The 21,620-nt window shown below is 41.1% G+C and overlaps 1 long non-coding RNA gene across 3 annotated transcripts in view; it reads left to right on the top strand.

The window, feature by feature from the left end:
• LOC131494473 (uncharacterized) overlaps nt 1-21,620 on the top strand; it is a 49,613-nt gene that overhangs the window by 1,334 nt on the left and 26,659 nt on the right. For 2 of the 3 annotated variants that reach the window (XR_009253421.1, XR_009253420.1), the window contains exon 3: nt 11,642-11,817. This is a non-coding gene — a long non-coding RNA (uncharacterized LOC131494473). Of the gene's footprint in view, nt 1-11,641; nt 11,818-17,197; nt 17,540-21,620 lie in introns of those variants that run through there. The other variant, XR_009253419.1, reaches the window with a different exon arrangement.

Raw genomic sequence — 21,620 nt, 5'->3', positions numbered from 1 at the left:
ATAACCCATTTGCTTCCACAAAGTTGTTGAAGCAATTCACAAGAAAATATACCATAAAATAGAAAGTTATAAATAAACTACAATCAGGATCAGAGAAATTGTAGAGTAATTAGGATATCGAGACAAGGATGTAGGTTGCAGTCTATATACTCTGGCCATCATTATTGAAGAGAAATTAGAAATTTCTTTTTTTTTTTTTTTTTTTATTTTTTTTATTTTTTTTAACGTTTATTTATTTTTGAGACAGAGAGAGACAGAGCATGAACAGGGGAGGGGCAGAGAGAGAGGGAGACACAGAATCTGAAACAGGCTCCAGTCTCTGAGCTGTCAGCACAGAGCCCGACGCGGGGCTTGAACTCATGGACCATGAGATCATGACCTGAGCCGAAGCCGGATGCCTAACCGACTGAGCCACCCAGGCGCCCCGAGAAATTAGAAATTTCATGTCAACCTTGAGGCAATCAAAGATCTGATGCAGGATTTACAACATCCATAAAAATAAACATGGATGTCTAGTGGAGAATACAAAAGTCACATGAATTTTTAACATAAACAGAAGAAATCGTACTCCCCGTGCTGAGGGCTGTGCCTCCTGGAAGTATGAGTTCAGTCTTTTCTGGTGATGAGGGTGAAAAAGTTGGAGAAGTACCACTTTGGGGGAAGTCAAATTTTCCTTCTCACATAAGTCTGAGAAAAATTTCTTAATGTATATTTCTAGATGGGACCCTGAGTAAAGCTGTAGACAATATCCCTATAGCATATGCAATAAAGGTTTTCAAGTAGCTGCTTCTTAGGATGTCCCTCAAAGGCAACAAAGGACACAGCAAGGACGTATACAGCCCAGTGGAAAAAATCCTGTGAGCGCAGAATCATGTGGTTTCAGTTTATGAACTCCTTCCTAAAGGATTGAGGATAAGGAATAAGCTAGAACCCCTAGCAACCAACCTCAGTCATAATAGCATCAACTTGTAATGTGTCAGGCACTTTAATAAATTATTTTGTTTAATTTTTACAATAACTCTCCAAGGTTGGTGCATTGGTCAAGACTTTTTGTTGCAGGTGCCTAAACCCCAACTCAAACTGCCTTAAGGAGAGAAAGAGAGAGAGAGAGAGATTTATGAGTTGGTATATCAAAAAGTCCAGGGCTAGGTGGAGCTTGTGGCTCTCCCAGTATCCACAGGTGCTGCTTTTTTGTCTGAGTGGGAAAAAATGGCATCTCACAGCTCCAGGTTTACATGGAAAGAGACTTGGTCTTACAACATCCATGCCAGCCTAGAAAATAGACTCCAATTAACCATTTTGGGGTCTCTTGACCATCCCTTGGTCCAGTCAGTATGTCCATGAGGATGTGGCTCTCTGAATGGCTGGCCCATGGGAGGGAAGGTGAGTCCCTACATTGACAAGAATCACCACCACAAGAATCCCATGGAGTTAGAGGAGAAGGAGAATTTACACCCCCCCCACCACCCGCCCCGCCACCCGCCCCGCCACAATAGATGCAGGACAGACAAAATGACCAGACAGACACTGCAGGAGGTATTATTATCCCCACTTTACAGATGAGAGTATGGGGGCCAACAATAACAAATGGCAGAGACTAGATGAGGTTGTAAATCCTGCCTTAGGCATAATTGGTTAGGTTACGCTGTGGTAACCAGAAATGAAACTCCGAATTTAATGGTTTAGTACCCTCAAAACTCACCTTACTCACCTTACATGCCTCACTCAGGTTGAGGTTTAGGGGAGGCTCTGCTCCCACAGTACTCAAGGACCCAGGCCAACAGGGAAGATTCTAGCATCTGGAAGACCTAGATTCCAGGCCCATAAAGCAGAGGAAAAAAAGAAGCATGAAACACTCACAGCCATTGCTCACAGAGTGAGTCACATGGTTCTGCTCAACAGCAGGATGGTTAGGGAATCACTGGGGGGATGGAAAGGCTGGTGGGATGTACATAGGTATTTATGAGTATTAAATATCTCTGCCATTTAGGTCTCTATGACTCCAAACCTTTGTCTCTTACCTATCATACCTCAGTCACGTGTTCCTCGAGTGCCACAGAAGCAAATGTGAGCAGTCAGAATTTCTGGGCAGCCTAGTCCCCTAAGAGTCATGAATGAGAAACAGATGGATATACTCGACCCTCAAGTGATCCTAGGAGAAAGGATTTAGAACACAGCAGGCTTATAATGGCTGTTCAGCCTTCTGCCTTCCCCTCAGGAGCCACAGAGAAGGGGCGTGGCGGGGTGACTGATTGGTCTGTCGGACTGCCTAGAGCTGGTCCAGCTTCCTTCAGGCTGCCAGGTACGGGCTAAACCTCCAAAGCCTTGTGCTTTGAAGCTGTGATTGTGTTTCTGAATTTAGCTCTTCACATGATTTGAATTCCTGTCTTTAGTGACAACAACAGGCTGTGATGGTGGATGCAGGAATCCAAGGGCATCTGGACTAATCAGGAATAATCTAGATAAACCTTGCCTCGGTAATGCCCACTGTTTTGATCCCAAACACCTACCAAGTCCCATATCTGCAAGAGCCAGACTGTGGACCTTGAACACCCTGTCTGCCTCTCTGGCCTAAACCAGAATTTGACTGAAGAGGTAACATCAGGCCTCTTTCACCTGAGGCCCAGGTCTTCAAAAGTTTCAAGAGGAAACCTGAGGCCAAGAGGAAAGAGAAAAGGAAGCTTTCCAGATGAGAGTGCTAAGAGAAGACAACGCTTTTAACTTCTTTGCTTCTCCTGCTGTAAACTCTACCCCTAGTGCCACGGCCACCCCCTCAGATGGCCCTGAAGACGCCATTATTGAGAGTTTCCTACTTTCACATGTAATATCTGGGGAGAGACCACTGACCCTCTCCAGCTACTCCAAGTACTCCCTTACATGGCCCAGTGATGAGACCAGCTGGCACCTTTGAAGTGTCAGCAGAAGTGATGACACTCCCTAACCCCCTGGGGAAAAGCAAGGAACAGCCAGTGTCTTCTTCCACCCTTCTCCTCCGGGCATCCAAGGCCACTTGGGAGGTTACATATACCAGATGGTGAGGCTATAAGGAGAGATGCCCCATCTTATCAGATTTTACACGTGTAAGAAATAAAATTTTATTGTGTAAGCTGAGATTTCAGGATTTGCCTGCTATGGCAGTTAGCATTAATTATCCTAATCCAATATGAGACATGTATAAAAAAATCTTAATGTTTAAAAAAATCATATAGAGGGTGCCTGGGTGGCTCCGTCAGTTAAGTGTCCAAATCTTGGTTTCAGTTGCGGTTATGATCTCATGGGTTCGTGAGTTTGAGCCCCATGTCAGGCTTTGTGCTGACAGTGCAGAGCTTGCATGGGATTCTCTCTCTCTCTCCGTCTCCCTCGCTCACGCATGCTCTCTCTTTCTCTATATAAATAAATAAACATTTTTTTAAAGTTTTTTTTTTTTTTATTTTGGGAGAGAGAGAGCACAAACAGGGGAGGGACAGAGAGACTGTCAGCACAGAGCCTGATGTGGGGCTCAAACTCACAAACTGAGATTATGACCTGAGCCAAAATAGAGCCAGACACTTAGCCAACTGAGGCACTCAGGTGCCCCTATATTACTAATTTTTGAGTCATAATGGCACTGTGGTTTGTACAGGTGAATGTCTTATTCTTGGGAGGTATTTGTTGGACTATTTAGAGATAAAGTTTCATGCTATCTGTAACTTACTTTAAAGGTTTCAACAACAACGAACACATGTGTATGCAAACATATAAAGACCTGCACACCTAGAAGAGGGAGAGAAGACAAATGTGGCATAATAATGTGGATTTAGGCAATGGAAAAATGAGTGTTCATTGCATATTGTTATTTCAACTTCTCCGTAGATCTGAAATTGTTCAAAAAAGAAAAAAAAAAAAAGAGTCTCCACTCCTACTTTCTATCCTTTGTTTTGCTGTATTTTCTGCACCTCGAGTTCTTTGAAATTATGTATTTATTTATGTCATTGATTATTGGATCTTTTTCTTTCACTAGAATGTAAGCCTCTGGGAGAAGATGTTTGTCAGTCTGATAAACCAATTTATCCCAAGTACCTAGACCAGAGTAGCACTCAATTAATAATTGTTAAATGAGTGAATGAATAACCCATCCAGAAACCTTGACCCATGCTGGATCCCGGCCTCCTTAAGGATGAGTCAGGGGAGAGTATCTTGAATACCTCCAACCCCCCAACAACCCAAGGACTCCCAAAACAACCAGCAAATCAGCAAATCTGATCTGAGTATGCACACTCAGCCTCATGGAGCTACACAAACAGGGAGATTTCAGTCTCCTGAAACATCACACAGGTCCACATACAACAAAGATGGCTGTGAGGGCCCTTTTGGCTTTATAAAGGCACATTAGCAATGTTGCCCCATTGAACACTCAGGTATAGCCTACAAGATAGGTAAAATTATTAGCCTGTTGACAGAGGGAACCAAAACACAGAAGGGCCCACATGATTTGCCCAAGGTGCAACACTTTTATTATTTTTTTATTTTTTTATTTAAAAATAAACACTTTTAGTTGGCTAAGATGCGAACCCTGGTCTTCTGACTCAGAACATTTGTGCTTTTCACTATATATCAGACCATCTAAAAATATTACAGTTACTAACAGGCAGCATTTCTAATTGCCAAATGAGTTCCATATATATATATACACACACATCCCCAAATAGTTCATTACATGAAAGAAAACAGGGATCACTTGTCTAAAAGGTAGACCCTTGTGATGTACAATGACAACTACTTATTTTGTCATTGAGATGGAGGTTCTAAGGGCACTGGTTTTGAGCTAAGCCTGGGTCCTCGAAGGCAAGTGCTTTAGTTCCTTAATCCACTAGCTTGCCCTTTTGTACTTCACCTCCATAAAGACAGTCAACCCATTACAATAGTGGCCTCAGAGCTCTAACATCACACCGTGACAACACCTGACACCTTGTAAGCTACACAGAGCCCTGTCTCAATCAATACTCGAATGGAAAGCAGAAACTGAAAAGAAATTTCAAGCATTGCAAGGAATAGTGCTGCTCGCTGAGAAGGTTGCCCTCTTAACCATGAGTCAATCCGTACCACTTGCCTGATAGGAAAGGGCGGGGGGGGGGGGGGGGGCGGTTAAAAGCATTGTTCTATCTTATTCCGGAAGCAGAAAGCCTGACTCCTAGGAGCCGGCACTTATTAAAAATCCAGTAGTGCCTTCTGGTTAGACTGGAATGCCTTTTGATCATGGCTCAACTCAGGTAATTACATTCCCATCCAAATTTCCATTGGTCTCCAATTAGCTCAAACAGGCTTGCAGAATTTGCTATAAAATACAGTGTTAAGCTTAATCAGTGCAATGATCAAATATGTATTTTATATGTTAGAAACCTATGTGGAGGTAACTGACTATAAAGTCTATATTTAAGATCTGTTTGGAGACTTTTTCCTTTCTTTTCTAAAGCAACCTTATTGACATGTAATTAATATATACCATAATTCACCATTGTCAGTACACAATTCAATATTTTTAAGTATATTCACAGAGCTGTTCAGCCATCTACCACAATCTAATTTTAGAACATTTTTTTATCAGCCAAGAAAAGAACTCTGTCCCCATTAGCAGTCACTCCCCATTCTCTCCAGCCCTCCCCTTCCTCCAGTCCCCGGCAACCGCTAGTCTACTTTCTAAGTCTATAGATTCGCCTATTCTAGACATTTCGTATGTATGAAATTATACAATGTGTGATCTTTTGTAACTGGCTTCTTTCACTTAGCATAATGTTTCAAACATTCATCCGTATTGTAGCATTATCAGTACTTCATTCCTTTTTATTCTTGACTAACATTCCATTGTATGAATATGCAACATTTTGCTTGTCCCTTCATCAGTTGATAGGCATTTGGGTTGTTTCCACTTTTGACTATTAAGAATAACACTGTCAGAAGAATTCATCTGCAAGTTTTTGTGCGGACATAGGCTTTCATTTCTCTTGGGTATATACCAAGGACTGAAATTGCTAGATTGTAGGTAACTATATGTTTAACTTTTTCAGGATCTGCCAGACTATTTTCCAAAGTGGCTGAAACTTTTTACATTCCCCTTTGCAATGGGTGAGAGTTGCAATCTCCCACATCCTTGTCAATACTCGTTATTGTGATTTTTTGATGATAGCCACCCTAATCAATATGAAGTGATATATTAACGTGGTTTTGACTTGCATTTCCATAATAACTAACGATGTTAAGCATCTTTTCCTGTGTCTGTCAGTTATATGGTATATCTTCTTTGGGGAAATGTCTATTCATATCTTCTAATCACTTCTTAAATTTGGTGATTTGTCTTTTCATTGAGTTGTAAGCATCTCTATATCTTAGATATAAGTCCTTAATCAGAGATATGATTTGCAGATATTTACTATCATTCTATCTATTTGTTGCCTTTGTACGTTCTTGATGGTGTCATTTGCCGCACAGAAGTTTTAAATTTTGGTGTAGTCTAACTTATCTTTTTTTTTTTTTTTGGTCACTTGTGCTTCTGTTGTTCAGTTGGAAAAACTTACTTTTTCTCCTGTGTTTTTCTCCTTTACCTTCATACGACTACCAGACTCAGTACTTCCGACACCAGACGTGTTGCGGGGGGCAGGTTTCCACATGAAACAATTCTCTGATGCCAGCCAGGTGTCCTGCGGTTCAACTCAATTCTGACACTGTTTACCTGGAGATAGCATCCCATAAGCTAAGGGCTCAGTCCCACAAGACATCTCTCTCTTCAGATACCAGTTACAAGTTCCCATTGTTACCTGTGCTTCTGACTGACTGACCATAAATTGGAGATTACCATGACCCCCTCCTTGGGTTCAGTTAATTTGCTAGAGATACAGAACTCAAAGAAATATGTCCTTACATTTGCCACTTTATTGTAAAAGAACATGATAAAGGATACAGGTGAATAGCCAGATGAAGAGATGCATAAAGAGAGGTCTGGGAGAACCCCAAGTGCAGGAGCTTCTGTCCTGTGCAGCTAGAGAGTCACCCTCCTGGTGTATGGATGTGTCCACCAACTGGCAGCTTTCCAAACCCTGTTTGGGATTTTTATAGAGGCTTCATTATGCTGGCATGTTGATCATTAATTCAATTCCCAGCCTCCTCTCCTCTTCCCAGAGGATAGGGGATGGGGTTGGAAGTTACAGTCTTGTAATCGTGGTTTGGTTTTTCTGCTGACCAGCCCTCATCCAGGAGCCCCCCAAATATTGTCTCATTAGAACAAAAGAGACTCCTGTCACCCAGGAGATTCCAAGGGATTTGAGAGCTCTGTGTGAGGAACCAAGGTCAAAGATCAAACATTTGAACAAAAGATGCTCCTTCTGCTCTTATCACTTAGGAAGTTACAAGAGTTTTAGAAGCTCTGTGCCAGGAATAGGAGGCAGAGACCAATATATATATATATATATATATATATATATATATATATATATATATATATATATATTTTTTTTTTTTTTTCTATTATTTGATAGCTGTCCTATCCAAGTAACTGTTGCCTAACCAAAGGTCATGAAGATTTACTCCTATGTTATTTTTAAAGACTTTCATAGTTTTAGCACTTACATCTAGGTCTATGGTCTGTTTTTACTTCATCTTTGTATACGGTGTGAGTTAGGAGTCCAGCTTCATTGTCTTGCATGTGGATGTTTAGTCGTCTCAGAACCATTTGCTGAAAAGATTACTTTCTCCCATTGAATTGTCTTGACATCTGTGTCGAAATCAATTAACCGGAAATGTAGAGGTTGGGTTTATTTTTTTTTCATCAGCATGCTGTACATATTCCCCTAAAAGTTAGAGTTAACTAAATTGGTTTGTTTTATTGTTTGGGAAATACCTGATATGTTCCTAGAAAAGAGGATTTGCAAAGTACACATTGGCCCATAGAACATGACATGTTAAAGATGACCTTAAGCCCCTTCCATATTTTATAAGGGATAGTAATTTTCAAGTCCAAATACTAAACTACTATGTCTGCAATAATTATAACTATGCTAGCTATTACTATAGCTAGCATATATTGGACCTGGGACTGTGCAGAGCTCTTTGAGTATCTGTGGCACTTAATCTTCCCAAGAAGATTCAGTGCATATGTGTTTCCCCAGATAAGGAAATTGAGGCTTAGAGGGGTTTTGTGGGCTTTTTGCCTCACACAGCTAGGGAGTCACTTCTGTATTTCCAAATCTCACATGAGCTGATCACTGTCTGTATAATGGGTATAACTCTTAGGTATTGCCTAATGGTAGAAATAAACATCTCAATGCTCCCCCAGGGTCTGAGAGCAAAGTCCCAAAAGAGCTAATTACAACCCGGAAGTGTCCTTGAAGGTACCATGTTTAATCTTTAAATTCATGCAAAATTTTCCATCACCATGATATGTGTGTTTATTGAAACTACATAACATATGTGTTTATTTAAAATAAATCTGGGTCCTGAAGGTAATCTATAGAAGTAGGGAATTCCTATATTGACGCCCCGTCCTTCTTCTTTTTTTTTTTTTTTTAATTACAACCAAAGTGTTTCAGAAACAGTACATATTCCCTCCTCTAAAAACTCTCTAGAACTATCCTTAGGCCTCCCTGAAAGAGCCCTTAGGGTCACAGGATTCTGCTGTGACTGATGGACTCCACATGCTCCTGAAGCATGGCTATAAAACAATTTCCTTTAAGCAAATCTTATTTTCTTACTGACTTACATTATACCAGTGAAGATGTATTCCCACAGGAACAAAGAAATGTAGCCCCAACATGTAATTTTGAAACAATTGCATCTACAGGAAAGCTTTTCAAAATCACATCGTTTTTTAAAAAGTATATCATTTTTAAAAAATAATAATAAAGCCAAACTGAGTCACAAGGAGAATGAATAGTGTGCTAAAACTTAAAATACTTTGCCAACATCTGCATTTCCTTGTGGAGTAGTTTCCCCAAAAGGAAATTTGTCCACTGTGTTCTCTGGGCTTTTCAGCAATCAGTAACTAGTTTTAAAAGAAAAAAAAAAAAAAGAGTGTTAAAATGCTTAACATTTTCAATGTATTAATTAAGGATGATCTCTTAAGTAATCCATGGCTAGAGCCATTAATGTGTTTGCTTAATATTCCGTGTATTTTCTTTAGAGTGAAAATGGGTTTATTCTGCATACATATACCTGCATAGTCCTAATTCTTTTTCTTCTGGGCTTTGATTTCCACAACGGGTGTGCAGTTTTCTGACACAGAAGAGGAAAGGAAATACTTGCTAGTCAGCTGATCTTGAAATTTCATAATTTCTGAAGGTCTTTCCTAAGCCTATTAATTAAGCTTGATAGGGCAACAAAAGGGAAAACTTATGGAAGCATGATTCTGCCCTACTGGGGATGTGCCTGGCAAGCTGGTGAAGCAAACAAGCCAGAAGTCTGTTTGCAAGAGGACTGAAATGTGTCTTAGGAGGACACAGATCCTAGAGAAAAAAGAGTGTAATACGGAGAATCCAGTAAGAAAGTTTGGTCCCAACAATAAATTGACAGCACTCTTAAGCTGGAGAGTGAAAGAGCCTTTAATAGACTATACAAATGTGTAGTCAGAAGTTACAGAAACAACCAGGCCTGGTGTGATGTCTCAGGGCTAACAACACAGGGGAGCCTGTGTGGTCACTGGAATGTAGGAAGAGAAGACATGGGTCGTGCAAGGGAGAATGAGGGGAATAAATACCCGGACCTCATTCTCCTCTTACCCCCTGTCTTCTGCTGGTTCTTTCCGTTGGTCAAACACAACAAAACCCCAGAGCCCATTGTTGTGTCCACTTGGATGTCAGTACTTTCCAGCCAAAGCCCTCCAGGAACACGTCTGTAGTTGAACAGTTGGGTTTATTGCTCATTAAATGAATAGGAATGCACACCATGGAGAACACTGGGGAGTCTTAATAAGGGGATGTTAGAGAGGATTTGTTTCTAGGGTTCGGCCTGCTGGTAAGTAGTTTTGGAAAAGGCTGAAGTAGAAAGAGGCTTTGCTCTGGGCTGAATGCTAAGTAAGGCAAAAGCAACTTATTGACCAATTACAGCTTTAGCATCCCCTCATTGTTCCCTAATTCTAGGTAAGATTTATTCAGGTACCCAATCATAGAATTGTTCCCACTTCCTGACAGCATTCCCCTCCCCCCAACTAAAATGGTGGACCATTTTTATGGCTTAGACAATAAACAGTTTTTGTCTGTTTTCCCATGTAATTACAGAGTGGACTTGCTGTCTTGATTCATCCCGATCACAGAGTGTCCTTGTCTGATGTTGGGGCTCTATGCTAGATTCCATGCTCTGCCTCTCCACATTCACCCAGTGTGTGCTCTGGGAGGCTGACTCATGAGCAAGGAAAACAGCCCCTAGCCTCTAGGACTGGCCTGATCCAGTTGGCTTGGCCTTGGGTTTCAGTTATTGAACACAAATTTGCACAGAACCTCAGCATCAGTTAAGATCACTGAAGATGCCAATTCTGAGTCCACTGTGATACTTGTCATCAGCATACACCTCTGAGCCCAGCTCTCCATGGGGAAAAGTAAAAAGTGAGAGAACTTTTGAAAAGAAAAGCCACTTACAAAACACTAGAGCTTAAGACAGAAGACTGTCTCTATCAGAACATGACCCAAAGGGAAGAGGACCTTCTCCCACACCACTACAGGTCACTGGGCACTGTGCATTGGGCACTTTTTGTGAGGATGTCTCCAAGACAATGGGGGATGAGTGCACATGATTGGAAACAGCATATGATTGGAAACTGATGCTCAGTGAAGCAGAGGAGGTCCAGCGGGGATGGATGATCCATGAGCACAGAAGGAATGCCCCCTGGGGACACCCAGATACAAACAGGGGACTTTGCAGGGAGACAAGGTCTTGAATTTTGTAGGAGGGAAGAACCAGAGGAATTTGGGCTTACCATTATCGTAACTTTGTTAGTATCCATGGGCTGTTGAAGCCTAGAGGAACTTAGTATACATATTTTTAAACACCAAGCAAACTAATTTTATATGCATTTAATTAAAATGAGCTTTTCCTTGAGTTTGGCAATGATGCACAATGCGCTTTTAACAGCTTTGTGCATCATTCCCAACCTGTAAATGTGAATAATCATGCTTACTTATTTATAAAGTTCTTTGAGGTTTTTGGATGAAAGTCTCTTTTAAAGTACAAAGCATTAATTTTTTGTGACAGTGCACTATACCAGAAGTGAACATGAAGCAATATAAAAATTTTGTGTTCTTTCTTCCTTTAAGTTTTTAGTTGCTTTCTTCACAAAGACACAAAAGCCAGTCTCCAACAGGAGATCTGGTGTTTGAGATAACAGAACTAATAAAGTACTGTAAGTATAAAATCCTAGATAGGCTTGAATTGGCTACTCCTTTTGAGAATGTGAGAAATGAATTGATAGACAAAGTATTTTGTACAAATGAACTCATTTCAGTAAGTCGCACTGATAATCTTAAGAGTATGTAAATGGACCTCTATTTATAGACTCGTTATATCCATTTTTGACCAGGACGAGCAAGTGAAGCAGTAGCAATAGTCAATCATTACAAGTAACTAGACCACAAGAGAAAAATGTGCCAGTTGCTAGGTGATGACTTTCAATCTATCATTTTAGGCAATAAATATAAGATGAAGTTATGAGGAGAGAAGCTATTCATAGCTAAAACTCTAGCTAAAATGGCTATTATTTATTGCACGGAACTGAAATCGGATGAAGTCGAGAAACCCAACGTACAAACCCAGAAGCTGAGATACTACACAAGCGGACGTATTTCAAGGACAAATCCAAAGGTAAACAGAAAACGAGGATTTAGGGGATGGTGGAGAGGATAAAAGGTTTAAGATAAAAATGGACTCGACTGCGTCACTTATTACCATGTTTCAAACCATAAAATAAAATGGGAAAAAACATTTTTCCGAACTTTACCATTCTGAGAAAGAAGACAAGTCTTTCGGCCCCTATCAGTTACTTCGCAGGTGGCAATAATACATTTGGCACAATGGCATATGCAAATGCTGTGTGAGACCCTGTGTTTCCGCCCTCTGAGAGCACAGAGATTGGCTTGGAAGTATAGGTAACGCAAATGAAATGATCAGAGAAGAGCAGGGGCATTAAAAACATTCGGTTAAAACCTATGCCTAGCCTAAAACAAGCACTCAATCAGTGCTGGCTAAATAATAGAGAATTGTGTGTGCCGTAAGGGTGCCTGTTGCTGGTTCTCTAAGGGGAAAACCATAGCTGCCTCAAACACAGCTGAGAATTACAAAGCATACGAAATAGCCTCCCTCATTACCCATTTACTTTAGCAAGTCCGATAATCTAGAACAGTGGTTCTCATACTCTAGTGTGCATCAGAATTACCTGGAGAACTTGGTAAAACACAAATCACTGGGTCCCACCCACAGAGTTTCTGACCCAGTAGGTCTGAGCAGGATAATTTTCATTCTTAACATACTCCCAGGTGATATGGGTACTTCTGATCTGGGGAGCACATTTTGAGAATTACTGGTCTAAAAGATTGTAAGTAAATTTAAAAGCATGAAAGAGGATACTCATAACAGCTAACATTTACTGTGTACCCACAATACCACTATGCTTCAAATCCTCCTAGGTGATAGATGATAGATATAGATAGATAGATAGGTAGGTAGGTAGGTGATAGAGATAGATAGATAGATAGATAGATAGATAGATAGATAGATAGATGGAAGGAAGGAAGGAAGGAAGGAAGGAAGGAAGGAAGGAAGGAAGGAAGGAAGGTGAGACAGACCAAAGGGAAGTCTCTAATTTTAATGCATATGCAAACATAAAGAATAGGCATTTTTATTTGTATCTTATAGCTGAAGAACTAGAAGTAGGCTCTGAGAAGTTAAAACATTTGCCTACAGCATGTAAGAGGTAGAGCACAGACTTGAACCCTGATCTGTCTCCTTCAAAGCCCATGCTGTTTCTGCCATATCCTTCTGGATCTCTCTGCAGTCGCATGCTAACAGAAAAAAAAACAAAAAGCAAAACCAGCTTATGGTGTTAGAGGAGCCTGAAAATCAACCAAAACCACATGGAAGATCACAAAATGCACAGCAGCCTGAGGTTTTTAAGACAAGACAAGACAGCCTGACCTTCTTCAGGCTGGAGACAAGGGACCAGTGTTGAGCTACACAGTTTTATTGCTTAGGGTGACCCTTGACAGTGGTGTGGGTGGCTGGGCCTCCCTTATGGCTCTGTGTTACAGCCAAAGCAGAAGCTGGCTGGCATGACCTTCCAAATCCAGAGAAGGGATAAGAGGACATGCTTCAAAATTACATTTTCTCTTTGAAGGGTTCACATTGCCCCCATTGACCTCTACCTCAAATAATAATTATAAGTGGAAACGGAGGGGGTAAAAGCCATAGAAGTGTCTCCTGACCATAACAGACACCAAAGAATGGGGGGAGGAGTTCCTCCTCTCCTTCCTCCTCCCCTCCTCCTCCTCTTCACGTGAAGAAAAGCCCTTGTTTCCTAGGCCAATCTGTTTCTCCTCTCTTCTCTTTTTGCAGAACCAACATGTTCATCAATCACCCAAAGTCGAAATTCATCTTTGATTTCTTTCTTTCCTGTCATAAGAGCACATTCCCTATAACCATGCTAACACCTTTGTTGGGGTACAGTTGAGAAACTAAATGCACCTTAAAAAATGCACCTCAAGTGTATACTTTGATAGATTTTAACATATGTATATATCCATGAAACACTAGATAGTGAAAATCAGCATAATAGAACCCTTAGAAGTTGCCTGTGGCTTACCTTTCCAACTGTGAGCATCCTTCTCACCCCAGGTGACCACTGTCTGCTTTCTACCCTCCCCCCCTCCCCCCCCCCCCCCCCCCGCGGAAATAACCTAAAGGTTATTTTGCCCTTTTCAGAGTGACATTAACCTTTTCCTGTGATTATTTGCCATTTATGTTCTTTTGTGAAATGTCTGTTTAAATCTTTTCCTAAAGTACTAATTTATTAAACAAATTAAACAATACTCATTTATTGTTATTGAATTTTAAGTGTTCTTCATATGCATCCTGGATGCAAGCCCTTGGCCAGATACATCTGGAAATATTGCCTCCCAGTCTGTGCCTTGTCTTTTCATTCTCATCACAGTGTCTTTTGAAGAGAAGCTTAAAATTTGGTGAGGTCCAATTTACTTTTTTAATAGATTATGCTTTTGGTGTATCTGAAAAATGTTTCGCCTTACCTAAAGTGAAAAAAATGTTCTCCTGTGTTTCCTTGTGGAAGTTGTACAGTTACAGGCTTTACATTTAAGTCTATGATTCATTTTCAGTCAGTTTTGTATGTGGCTCAAGGTATAGATTGAAATTCCTTTTTTTTCCTCTTTTGCATATGGATAGCAAATTGTTCCACGCCATTTATTGGAAAACTAATCAAAATCTTTCTCCACTTTTTTGCTGTCAGTGGGCCATGTATGTGTGTGTCTGTTTTGGTTTTCTGGACTCTGTTTTGTACCATTGACCAGTTTGTCTACAACGATATCATTATGCCATGGTCTTGATGACTGTAACGTTATGGTGAGCCTTGAGATCGAGAAGTGTGATGTTTGTTCTTCGTTTTGAAAGTTTTATTGGTGTGCTCTCTTTAGCAGCACATACACCGAAGGTCATATTGGCTATTCTAGGTCCCTTGTATTTCCACACAGCTTTTATGGTTTTTGCCTGGGACTGCTTTAAATATATAGATCAACTTGGAGAAAATTGGTGTATTAAAATACCAAGCCTTCAGATCCTTGGGCATAGAATATCTCTCCATTTTTCAGGTCTGCTTAAATTGACTTCAACATTGTGCGGTTTTCAGTGTACAGGTATTACTCATCTTTTTTAGATCAATCATTAAATATTGTAAGTCTTACCTTGTTGGGTTCTGTATATTTTTATATTCCTATAAATATTTGTGACCTTTGTTCTGGAATAGAGTTAAGTTACTCGGAGATTGGAAATGGTTTGATTCTTTTGGAGTTTGCTGTAAAGCTTTGTTAGGCACAACCAGAACAGCACTCAGTCCAAGATTAATTTTTTCCCTGCTAGCGAAGTAAAACCCTTCTGAGTACTCTCCTTTATGCCTTATGAATTATGACATTTTCTATTCTTGCTGGTGTGAGCACACAATCTTCCTGGCCCCATGGGAGGAGATCTTAAGGGCTGTTTCCTCTAATCCTTCCAGATGGTTCTTTTCAGGCCTCAGGATGCTTCCTTACATGTAGGCACTGCCACTGCTTAGCAGAATACACACGGGTGCCTTCTGCAGACCCAGAATCCTCTCTCTGGAGCCCTCTCTTATCTGTTGTCCCATGCAAGCTCTGCATGCTTGGGAGACTGGCCCCCTGGTAGCCCCGTCTTTGTCTCCGCAAGTCAGAGAGACCACTAGGATCCACCTGAGTTCCCTTTCCTACTCCAAGGCCTGGAAGCCCTTTCTGAGCAGTAAGCTGGGGCCATCACGGAGAATCATTTGTCTCCCAACTTTCTGACAATACTGCCCTTCCTTCGTTGTCTGATGTCCACCGTCTTGAAAAACTTTGTTTCATATAATTGTCTATTTTTTCAGTTGTTTTAAGTGGGAAGGCAAAACTAGTCCCTGTTATTCTGTCTTGGCACAGTGGAAGTCCTGCGTGCCCTATGATTTTATTCGGTTTCTCTTTTATCACATGTTTTCTATTCTACCACCCCCATTGCTACATTGTAAAAACAACAATGAAACAGCTTTCCTCTATGAAAACCTGCTCTGTGCCAGGGCCTCTATCACACGCTTGATAAACATCATATCCACCAACCATGGCTATAAGTTGGGCTTGTTTTGTTATTTACAAAATATTTCAGACATTCGGAAAAGTTGAAAGTGATGTGAATACTCTCGACACCTAGAAGTGACAATGTTAGCGTTTGTGGCATTTGCTTCAGCAAAAGCAAAGTTTCTTTGTGACCTGTCCCCTAGTGCCGCTCCCACCCTCTCTCACGTGAAGTAGCTATTATGCTGGAGCTGGAATCGGTAAGGGGGTTTATTACCTCCACTTACTGATGAGAATTCTGAGGCTCAGAGAGATTAAGTAGCACACAGAGGGCCGTTCAGTTTATAACAGGATGGACTAATACTGGAGTTCTGGTCTCTCTGGCCCAAAGCCATGTGCTGCACCACAAGTATACATTCGTCTTCCTGAAGCCCCATCTGAATCATAGAGTTTCCCAATTTTGAATCCTATCCCTGAATTAAATATGTTTCTCATCTTGGCTTTATAGTCCTGACAAGGCGTGACTTGCATGTATGTTAGACACTCCTATTTTCTGTAAACCTCTTCAGATCATACAAAACCATCCTATTCTATGTAAACCTCTTCAGATCATACAAAACCATTTGGTTGCCCCCAGTAGTACAGTGAATTTTCTTGCTGTTGCATCATTGCCTGTATTTTTTCCTCCATCTGGAATGTTCTCCTCTCCCCATTTCCGCAGTTCAAAAACCATGCTGATTCTTCATAGTTTATCTGACAAAAAAAACATTGATTGAGTCATTTATTCATATCCCATATCAATGACTGCACAGAGCAGATGACCAGTGGCTGTTCGAGTCTTTACTCCTTCCCTTCACCCGGGCACTTTGTCACTCAGAACCCTATCGCAAAGCATTTTTCATGTCTTCCCCCAGCATTTCGTCATATTTGATAGTATTTTGTATATGTGCCTTCCCTCTTGTATGTTGTAACTTTATCTCTGTATTACCATGAGGGTCTAGCATAGAGCCTTTGTACATAACAAGGGCCCAATCAATGCTTATTAAATTGAATTACACATTCAAAATCTGGATATCCTGGGAAATATAGGAATTGGTAAATGTAGTAGTATTTGTTTTTAATTTACTTTTACCTTAAAAAAAATACCGAGCATGAGAGTTTTCTTATGCTGGTGTATACACAGAGCCCTTTCTGAATGTCCAGTGCTTGGGCCCACGTGGAGCCTTTTTTGTTCCTCCAACAAACCTCTGAAACACAAAAAGAAATCTCAACTCTGTCCTTGCACCCATAGAAAATGGCATTAGCATCTTAAAGCAAGTTGGCTGAAAGACATTTGGATCCAAGCAAGTGATATTCGGCCAAATTTTCACACTGATACGATCTTACGCTATCTTCTACCGCAGGTGTTTTGTTCTGTGTTGGCCCGAACGATTGCATGTTGTTGTCATCATTGCCATGGAAAGTGCCACTGGAATGAAAGAGGTTGCCATCAATGGGTCTTTTTATGGTTACTGAGCTGCGGAGCGAACCTGTTTGAGCTGGAATAATGGATACGGTGGATTCCCCAGCTAATTCCATGCAAGTTTAGTCCCATTTTATAGTTCCAGTTGCCTTCAACTAAAACAAGATGGTAACTTTGAGATTATCATTACATAAGGCAGAAAATAAATCTTGTGTTAATGCTATCTATAGTGAAAAAAAAAGTATGCTTTCTGATACAAAGAGAATTTGGTGCTGGAAAGAAATGCTTGGATTTACTTCTATTCTTGTGCCACATAAATTTACTAAGCGAGGCGGATTAACTAAAGATCGAGAAGGGAAAAAAATACCTAAAACCAGAATAAAAATTCCAGGTCGCTTCCCCTTATCCAACTCTGTGTGCATGGACACTGCTGATTTGGGCATGTACCATTTCCTTTTCATTATTCATCCTCCAGAAGCTGGGCAGACTAGCAATGTGTTAAGGCGTGTTGTGAGAAAGTAATGAACTCTCGGCCAAAGGCACCCTCCCCATTGCATGCTCTATCTACTGGGTGTAGCCACACAGGAACACCTTGAGGTCCCCGTTCAAGGAGGAGCCTAGCATCCCCCTCCTGAAAGCATGTCCACCGCCAGTCCAGCCCATGGTGCATCAGTGGCATCCTCGTGATCCCAGTGGGGTTTGGATCAGTGAGCACTGGCTGAGGACCTCCTGTGTGCCAGAACCTACTGTGCCGTGTTCCACGGTGAATACAATATAACGTCTGGTTTAGGAGCCATCACAACTGAATAGAGCCATAAAGAACTTTAAGATACTCTTGTTAGGAAGTCTCATTATGGGTGGCCCACCCAAAAAGGAAACACATTGTTCAGCCGCCCTGTTCTGAAATGATGCGTCTGGTCTGGTCTGTGTGCTCTGACCATTAGATTGTTAATTTAATTTTTTTTTTTTAACATTTATTTATTTTTGAGACAGAGAGAGACAGAGCATGAACGGGGGAGGGTCAGAGAGAGGGAGACACAGAATCCGAAACAGGCTCCAGGCTCTGAGCTGTCAGCACAGAGCCCCACGCGGGGCTCGAACTCACAGACCGCGAGATCATGACCCGAGCCGAAGTCGGCCGCCCAACCAACTGAGCCACCCAGGCGCCCCTAGATTGTTAATTTTAATTTAGAGTTGGGTCCATGCTGACTTCGGTAAAATTCAACAGAGTTTTCTACCCAGGACTTAATGAAAAACAATGAAAAGGATCAAATAGCTTGATTGAATCCATACCTTAAAAATAGCTTAGGTATAATACACTACATAGATATTAATAAGTAAATATATGTATGTTGATATACATGTATATACAGTATTAAAGTTTAATAACTGAGCCATAACTAATACACAGAGCTAACTAAAATTTAAGTGTAGTGTGAGCAGTCCTGTTAACAGTGTCACCCAAAGGAATTGCACCATCATGGTGGGGTCTAGCCTTTTCAGCTTATCTCCAGCTTCTAGGTCTGCTTTTTAGTCCTTTTGGTGACCCAGACTGGTCCCATGCTAGGCCATTTGCTTACCTTTTTTATTCTAAGGTTGATACATTATTACAGAGAATTTCATTCTCTTTTTCTATCAGTGCTCAAGGTTCTAAGTCTTCACTAGGTATCTCACTCTTCCCCAAGCTATTACTGTTCCTAATGTACTATTGCACATATGGGTGCAGTGCTGGACCATAGCATGCTCACTAACCTTTGATGTCTGCTCTGCCCTGCTCTCTGTTACAGCCATGCAGATTCCTTGCCTCTACTGAAATTTAGTGGTGGAAGGGATTCTCTAGAACACCCTGGACCTCAGGAAGGGAAAGAACAGCTTCCAGGCTAAGTGCTTTCTGAAGAGTTTTCTGCATTGTGAAGGAGTTATTGATGCTCTTCTTTCTTCCCAGGGTTTCTGTGAGCAATCAATACATGCACACTTATGTGAGGCCTGCACTACGATAACATGATGAACAAGGGCCCATGGAAGCATGGAGGAGGGAATGATTAATTCTGAAAGGACAGTGATGTTTGAGGATAATGATTAGAAATTTTGGTCTGGTAGAGGACACATGAAAGAGCATTCTAAGCATATGGAACAGCAGGGGAAAATGCATTAATTTATTGAAGTGAGTGGACTGTATATAAAATGTGGGGCCCAGTGTGACTGGCGTACCAGGGGTTTGAGGTGAGGTGAATCTGGAAAGGGAGCAAGATTTCAGAGATCCTTGAATGTCATGATAAAGATTTTGAGATTTGTCTCTCAAAACAAAACAAAACAAAACAAAAACTCTCCTTTGACTTCTGTTTAAGCAGGTTTTGACATAATCTAATTTGCTTTTTCCAAAGGAAATTGACTGCAATGCAGTGGATGGACTGGGGAGGTGAGGGACAGTGGCAGGCAGACCAGTTAGGGTCACTGTAGTAATCCATGTGAGAAGCAAGATAGATCTCAAAGAAAGGTAGCAGAGAGAGTGGGACAGTATGTCATTTCAGTTGTAGATCAAAGAGACTTAAATGAGATGAAGGGATAAAGAAAACGGAATCAAGGGTGAAGTTCAGGTTTCTGAACTGGATAACTGTGTAGGTTGTTGTATCATTAATTCACATTAAAAATATAGGGTGTGGATAGATTTTTGCTTTGGGGGGATATGGAGGAACAGGAAAGGTAGAGATGCCACTCTTGCCTAGAAGAATCCTTAGCTCATGGCTGGCCTTTGGTCATTGCCCTTCTAAAGCAGTATCAAGGAGCAAAGTCATTTCTATGGCCCACATGGGAAATCAAGCATAGTTCAGCCAAAGCAAGCAAGAATACACCTGCATGAGCCATTCTGGTACCAACCCACACCTTAGTACTGGGTCTTTCAGGTCTAAGCTACTTGAGTGATTGACCTTTCCTCTCTCTGCAGGAAGGAGGTACTGGCGCCCAATTCTTCACTCGTTTCTGTATCCATACCCTTTGCCTTGGATCTTTGCAGTGCCTCCTACAAAAGACCTTATGTACTTTCCAGTCTCGTGATGTTGAGTTTGATGAATGAGATACTAGTAGACCTGATACAAGCAAAGACCTGAGATGTGCTTGTGCAGTGGGGCTTTCTTCCTCTTTGGCGTTTTACTTTTCACCAGTAGAAATAGTTTCCCCTGGGTAGATGTTTCCCCTTTCCCCAGGTTCTACAACAAATAGCAAGAAGCAGAGCCAATCCAGCATCTGCAACTTGAAGCCAAACCACCTCAGCCCACAGGAAGAAATAGTTACATTGTGCCACTGAGTTTGGGCATGTTTTGTTATGCAGTGAAAACTCACTGATAAAGCCATTAGGTGAAATACATGGTTGTGGATGGTAATCTTCTCAGCTCCCATACTGATGCTTCAGCCAGCTGTGTTGAGTCTGGCACAGCCCCCAGCATATCAAATGCTGGTCTGAACAGCAGCTGCAGTGGTGACAACTGGAGTTAGATCTGTTCACATTGATTATGTGACCTTTCATGGATTTTCAGCCACCATTAAAAAAAACATCCACTTCTGCTACTGATTGGCATTGTGCTTGTATTTTACAGATTACTGGGAATAAAGCTTCTGCTACCAGGAGTAGACTTTTGCATACCTTACTTACCCCTGAGTCAAGAAATTCTTCCTCATTTGAATCTTAGTTTCTTACTCTATTCTAAGTCTTAAATTCGCTAATTTTGGGGGTGGGGGGTCAGGGAGGTGGATCGTGGGCTTAGTTTTGTTTTCTGGAGATGTAGAATATCTGATCAGATGCCAACTTTAAATTCTTGAAGAAAAGTATTAAGAAAACTTTTGGCCTTTCTTTCTCTGGGTAAACAACCCAAACTCATTTAACCTTTCCTCAGAGCTTCAATTTGCCAATTATTTGACTGTTTCTCTGCTCTTTTCTGAACCCATCCTACTTTGTTATATCTCTTCTAAGTTATAAAGACCGAGATTGGACATGGTCTTTACATTTGAACTGGTGCTTAGTATAATTCTTTTACTCCTGGGTCTTTAAGACAGTGCCAGCTCAGAAACATCAGGAATTAGCTTTTATTGCATTATAATAGAGAATAGGTGCTCTCTGTGAATTTCCCAGCTGCCCCTGGGGTCCCCCAACTTATACTTTGGTGATGATTTTTAAAAATATTTTATTTTATTATTTTATTTTATTTTAGAGAGAGAAGGAGTAATGGCAGGGGAGAGGGGCAGAGGGAGAGGGAGACAGAGAGAGAGAGAGAGAGAGAGAGAGAGAGAGAGAGAGAGAGAGAGAAAGAATCCCAAGCAGTCTCCTTGCCCAGCATAGAGCCCAAAATGGGGCTCGATCCCATGACCCT

The sequence above is a fragment of the Neofelis nebulosa genome, chromosome 14 (assembly GCF_028018385.1).
Source record: "Neofelis nebulosa isolate mNeoNeb1 chromosome 14, mNeoNeb1.pri, whole genome shotgun sequence".
In the NCBI taxonomy this organism is placed as follows: domain Eukaryota; kingdom Metazoa; phylum Chordata; class Mammalia; order Carnivora; family Felidae; genus Neofelis; species Neofelis nebulosa.
The sequence above is the reverse complement of the archived record's forward strand: the minus strand, read 5'-3'. Positions and strand labels throughout refer to the sequence as shown.